The following is a 6632-nucleotide window of genomic DNA, read 5'->3' as shown; positions in this document are numbered from 1 at the left end:
ACTGGGCAGTGGTGGTTCACACCTTTAATCTCAGTATTTGGGACACAGAGGCATGTGGGTCTCTATGAGTTTGAGGCTAGCCTGGTCTACAGAGCAAGTTCTAGGATGCCAGGGCTACATAGAAAGACCCTGTCTCAAACAAAACAAAACAAAACAAAACAAAACAAACAAAACACCACCATGACCAAAAGCAACTTGGGAAGGAAAGGGTTTATTTCTGCTTATAACTTACACTCCTTTATGATGGGAAGTCAGGGCAGGAATTCAAGGCCAGAACCTGGAGGCAGGGTCCGAAGCACAGCCCACGAAGCAGCTTGCTTGCTTGCTCTTCAAAGCTTACTCAGTTGTCTTTCGTAGATCATTTTCCCAGCAGTGGCAGCACACACAGTGTTCTGAGCCCTCCCACATCAATCATTAATCAAGAAAATGCATGGCAGGCTCGCCCACAGTCCGGTCTGATGGAGGCATTTTCTCAATTGAGGTTCCTCTTCCCAAATTACTCTACCTTGTGTCAAGTTGACAAAAAAAAAAAAACTAACCAGGACAGCTGCCAACCATTCCCTCAAGCCTTCTCTGACCTTCCAGATGAAGCTATGGTCACCATTTGTTCTCCCAGGAAATATGTGCTAAGCACTTTCTAGCCACGGTCAGCAATGGGCTACACACCAGGACTTCAGGGCCAGCTGAACTGACATGTCCCCAGAGAGATGACAATCTTAGCAGGGGAAGATTCATTAGCAAATGATTACACAGAACACTTAGAAATTATTGTTCGTGTTACCCAGAAACACTTATAAATTATTGTTCGTGTTAAGGAGAAAATAAAACCAGAATGCTATAATGGAAAATAACAGAAGATTTGTACTTCGGAGCCTGATGAAGTGACCGGAGAAGGGTCTCTGAGGATATAAAGACTTAAGCTGAGACCTGAAAGGTGAAGCAGAAGCAGCCCTGTGAAGAGCAAGAGGAGTGGTAAGTACGGAGCTATGTAGGCAGCGAGCTCAGTGGGTGCTTGATAGATGGGTGGTGTGAGTGGAGCACGATCTGAGGCCAAAGCTGCTTCGTGGGACTGCACCTGAGTTTAAGCTTCTGCAGCTGCCAGTAAGACGCAGCCTCCACGGAAGGTTTGTTTTTCCTTAAGATGTATTTGTTTGGGGTCTGGAGCGATGGCTCAGGAGTTAAGAGCACTGACTGCTCTTCTAGAGGTCCTGAGTTCAATTCCCGTCGTCCACATGGTAGCTCACAACCGTCTGTAACAGGATCTGATATGCCCTCTTCTGGTGTGTATGAAGATAGCATGCATACACACACACACACATACACACACACACACACACACACACACACACACACACACACAAGTACCTGCATGTGTGCATTGCTTGGTATCTATGGAAGTCAGAAGAGGCATTGGGTACCCTGAAACTGGCATTGCATGTGTTTGTGGACCACCTTGTCATTTTAGGGAACCAAACAAACCTAGGTCCTTTGCAAGACAAGGAAATGCTCTTAAGAGCTGAACTATTTCTTCACTACCTTGTTTGTTGTTGTTTCTTTGTTTTGTTTTGTTTTTGACACAGACTCTGCTGTATCTCAGGTTGGCCTCAACCTTGATTTGTGGCTGAGTGTGATCTTGAACTCCTGATTTCCAGCTTCCTTCTCCTCAGGGCTGGGCTTACAGGCACGCCCTATCAGTCCCGGCCCATTCAAAGATTTTATTTTATTTTATTTTTCTTTTTTTTTTTCGGAGCTGGGGACCAAACCCAGGGCCTTGTGCTTGCTAGGCAAGCGCTCTACCACTGAGCTAAATCCCCAACTCCCCATTCAAAGATTTTAATTAGGACTTAAAATTGACTTTAGTTTTTGTTAGATTGCCCTAGTTGCTAAGGGAAAATGGATTAAGGGACACTTAGAAGATTAGGAGAATCACTGGCCACTGTGGTAACAAAACTTTATTTATTTATTTTTAAAAGAACTACTTGGGTTGGGGATTTAGCTCAGTGGTAGAGCGCTTGCCTAGCAAGCGCAAGGCCCTGGGTTCAGTCCCCAGCTCCGAAAAAAAAAAAAAGAAAAAAAAAAAGAACTACTTATTTATTTTATGTGTGCTATGAGTACACTGTAGCTGTCTTCAGACACACCAGAAGAGGGCACTGGATCCCATTACAGATAGTTCTGAGCCACCATGTGGGAGCTAGGAATTGATCTCAAGACCTCTGGAAGAGCAGTCAGTGCTCTTAATCGCTGAGCCATCCTTCCAGCCCCATAACACTACTTTAATATCAGCCTTGGGGAAGCAGACCTCCCCAAGTTCTACATATGGTCTACATAGCGATTGCCGGGCTAGCTAAAGCTACATGGTGTCTCAAATTTAAAAACACAAATAATGACTAAGAAGATCCGTTAGGACTTTCTAGACCCAAGCAATTGAGAATCTTAGCTAGAACTGGACTAAGACAGTGAAAAGTTGTGGTTCCAAAGCTATTTGCAATTGGGCTTTATGGAAGTTCCCAAAAGATTTGACGTGAGGTGCTGGGAGAGGAAGACTAACCAGGAAGACTAACCGAGCCCAGAGAGGTGCGGCTGATGTTAACCCTGTCTTTCTGTGAAGTGTCTGGGCAAACTGTCAGAAGCCAGGAGCTTGAGAAACAAGCATCAGTTGAAAGCCGCAGTCTCTGAAGTCCCTTCTGGTTACAACCTGGTTTTGTTATGGACTGAAAATTGGAACAGTCTTGCCATTTCTTTGGGCTCATCCTGTAGCACCTGTAGGAGCTCGGTGCCTGAGGAGAGCTCCGTGCCTGAGGAGCATTGAGCAATCGCTGCTTGACTTTTCAAACTTCTGAAATTGAATTTTAAATTAAATTCTTTAAAAAAAAAAAAAAGTACTTCTAACGTAGAGTAAACTTTCATTTGAAATCAATTCGCCTTGAGAAAGTAGAGCTGCGGTGAGGCTAATTTAAACTTGTAAAAGCCAAAGTCATTCCTACATAAGCAGAAACTTTCTGTTTTTCTTAATTATCTGCATCTGCATTTAGGTAAATGTCATTTTAGGGCAGATGTCTGCAGGTGACTCAATCACATTCAAAACGGCAAAGAAAGAAAAAGGCCAGGTGTGGTGGGGTAAACCTTTAACCCCAGCACTCAAGAGGGAGAGGCCAGCAGTTCTCCCTTGAGTTTGAGGCTGGTCTGGTCTACCTGGCAAGCTCCAGGCTAGCCAGGCCTACATAATGAGATCCTATCTCAAGCAAGCAAACAAACAAAATAAAATAATAAAACCAACCTCGTTTAAAATGCACTGATAATAATTGATAATGGGGTATATGCAACATGGATAAAATCTACTCTTTACTATATCTTCCCCATCTCCGATTTATTTTGTTTGTTTGTTTGTTTGTTTGTTTGAGATAGGGTCTCAGTATAAAATCCTGGCTGGCCTGAAACTCACTTCTATTGACAGTCTGGTTTCAAACTCACAGAGATCGGCCTGCCTCTGCCTCCTGTCTTTGGTGTATTCTTCGTTTAAAACAAATGTTAATGCTTCCACAATTTATTGTGAAGTGATGAGCTCTGATGCATTTTAGAATATTTATTATTTATTTATTATTGATTTATTTGAAACAGAGTCTTACTCTCTAGCCCAGGATGGCCTGGAACTCCCTATGTAGTCCAGGCAGGTTTCGAACTCCTGGGAGATCTTCCTGCCTCAACCTCCCAAATGCTGGGATTACAGGCTTGAGCAACTTACATCTGGCTTTAGACCAGACTCGAAAGTTAATGACATGCAGATGGAGTTGTGTGGCTGGTGCAGCCAAAATCTAGGATTTAAATCTGCACACACACACACACACACACACACACACACACACACACACACACGTCCGTTGACTGCTGCTTTTTTGCCTGGCGCTCCACCTTTCACAGAGCATGATTCCCAGCCATTTTCTCGGGTTAAAAATTCAGAACTTCAATATCTATAAGCTTATTGAAATCAAATACTCAAGTAAGTACATCATTCCCAGCCTTTTGTTTTATTAAAGAGGGGAGTAAGATGACAGAATACCTTTTATATGCCAAGAGCTTTTGAACAAACGCGGTGTTCAATGCTTTGTCTTACCCCGCCTTGCACAGTCCTTTTCACCAAGGAGACAGGGAAGGCAGTGGCCATGCCTCCTGTGAGACCCTTTCCTTGGACATCATTTAGGAACAGAAGTTCGTGCAATTTGCATCACACGCTGCAGCAGGGAGGCCTCTCCTCAGTGCTCCCTTCTTAGCAGTGTCTCAGAAGGGGGTTGCCCAGATGGGTGTAACCCCCTGGGGGCTTGGTGTTTGCAATATAAAGCACAAAAATGGAAGGGAGATTAGGTATCCTTTGTAGGTTGATGAGCCTGAGGTGGCATTTAGTAGCAATGCCTAGAGGTTGGACCTCAGCCCCACACCGTCTGAGGGTGGTTCTTTTTACACCAGCCTTTGGTTTCCAGCTGAATTTCCAAATCAGCCTCTTAAGATCCTGTCAGTATTTCTTCAGGAAATTCCAGTTCCGGTGGATAGAACCAGAGTTGGCATGGCTCCTGCAACCAAGTACTCTTGTCGAAATGTAAAGAAACTGGCTCCAAGGTCAGAGAGTTTGTTCAACTGGCAAGCGGCGGTGTTCTGGCTGAGACAGCTGTGCTGTCTTGTTTCCTTGATTCTGTGCTGCCTGGAGAATTCTACAAAAGGGCACCGCCTAGGTGCAGGGTTAAGCAGGGTACACAGATGTGAGTGGTGAGTGAAGAACATTTACCCCAAGTCCATGCTCAATGATATGTGCATAAATAAGCAAGTCTACTTGTGCCAGGGGTGAGTTATGTTCAAATATTATTTCAGTTCATCCTCATCACCATATACTAAGTTAGAAAATGATGAGTTTTGGCAAGGCTTATGTCTATACCATGGAAAGTGTTAGTGCTGGATTTGAACTTGGGTCTGCAGAAACGAAACATGCTCATTCATTAAGTCACAGGTTTGCTGTGGGATTCAATCAACCAATTAACATGTTTCCACGGTCAGTTTTCTATTAGCCTTAGCATGACCCTAGAGCAACACCATCTATGTGTTCTTGGTTTTTTTCTTGTTTGCGATCTTTTATCTGTATCCTTGAAGGTGCCACTTGTGTTTTCCTTTGGGCTGTACACCGTCAGCACACAGGACTACTGTATTGCCTACTGGTCTTCCTGTCTATCGATCTCCACACAGACTCAAATGTGGCAGACATTGGGCTTGGGCGGTGGGATACAAAGCTACCATTGAACCAACTGAAGAACTCTACAAAGGCAAGAGATTACCTCCTTAAAGTGCTTCCATCTAGGGGTTGGGGATTTAGCTCAGTGGTAGAGCACTTGCCTAGCAAGCGCAAGGCCCTGGGTTCGATCCTCAGCTCCAAAAAAAAAAAAAAAAAAGTGCTTCCATCTAAAATGGTAGTTCATATTTCTCTTCAGGCTGGCCTGCCTCTACCTCCCCTATGGTTCCAGAAAGGAAAAAAAAAAATCTGCCTTTGCCTATTGAACTGTTCAAGATCCATGTTGGCAAAATAAATAAACACCAGACATCTCAGGGTCTTGGGGGACAGATCCCTTGCCCAGACCTGGCACATGACAGCCAATGAACATTTTGTCGTTTGTGTTTCGGATTAAGGAAATGAGTTCTGCATGTTTCCTAGCATCACAAGGAGCACCGAATTGAATTGGTGCCATTGTAAGCTTGATTGTTGTTGCATAGATAAAAGCCTCATTAAGTCCCTCATGAGGAGAGAAAAATTTTATTTTGAGGAAAGAGGAGCAACGAGGGCTTCTTTGCTTGTTGTGGTTACAGCACCAAAACATTAAATGGAGCAAATAATTAAATAACTGAACTTTTTTTTTCTTTACCCAAACCTTGTCAAGAGGCTGGGTGAGTTTTTAATTAGTGCCGCATTTTCAATAAATCCAGATCAGTACGTGGTGCCGATTCTTTCCTGGATAAGGGAAAGATAATAATGAGAATCTTATTTTTTCAGTCCCACACTAAAGGGATGCCTGGTATATTTAATCATGCTGTAGAAATCCTGGCAGCCTTCTCTGAGCCTGGCCTCTGCTCTAATTACATTTCTAGATTTTAGTAAATTGAAAGGGAAAATGTAGGAACAAAATAATTAAAACCGAAGAGGAAGTGCATATTAAAAAGGAGAAGCTGTTTAAAATTCTTACACGTAGTGCTTCCAAGGACATCCACAATCGCTTAATCAGCTCCACACCAAATCAAAGCCCTTTGCGCGGAGGCTGGAGGGATCATATCTCAGGTGGGCGGTGTGGTCCTCACAGTGAAATGGAAGTCTCATTGCACAGAGCTACAGATGGTGATAGGACCTCTGATGGCCCTCCAGATCACTGGGGATTCAGACCGGGGACTGGACAAGCTGCCGGCACATATTCCATACCCGGAGGAGCCCTCTCCCGTATCCTGGGCAGAGTCTGGCTAAACTGTAAGGATTAGTCTCAATTGCAAGGAAGCTGAAACAGATGTCCGTTCCCCGTAACCATCTCTTTCTGCACCTCTTCCCCACACGTCTTTCCCAAGCCGCTATCTTTTTCTTTCTCTCTGCTTTTCTGTGAAATCCTAAG

The sequence above is a fragment of the Rattus rattus genome, chromosome 9, assembly GCF_011064425.1.
Source record: "Rattus rattus isolate New Zealand chromosome 9, Rrattus_CSIRO_v1, whole genome shotgun sequence".
Taxonomy (NCBI): domain Eukaryota; kingdom Metazoa; phylum Chordata; class Mammalia; order Rodentia; family Muridae; genus Rattus; species Rattus rattus.
This window is presented reverse-complemented; position numbering follows the sequence as displayed.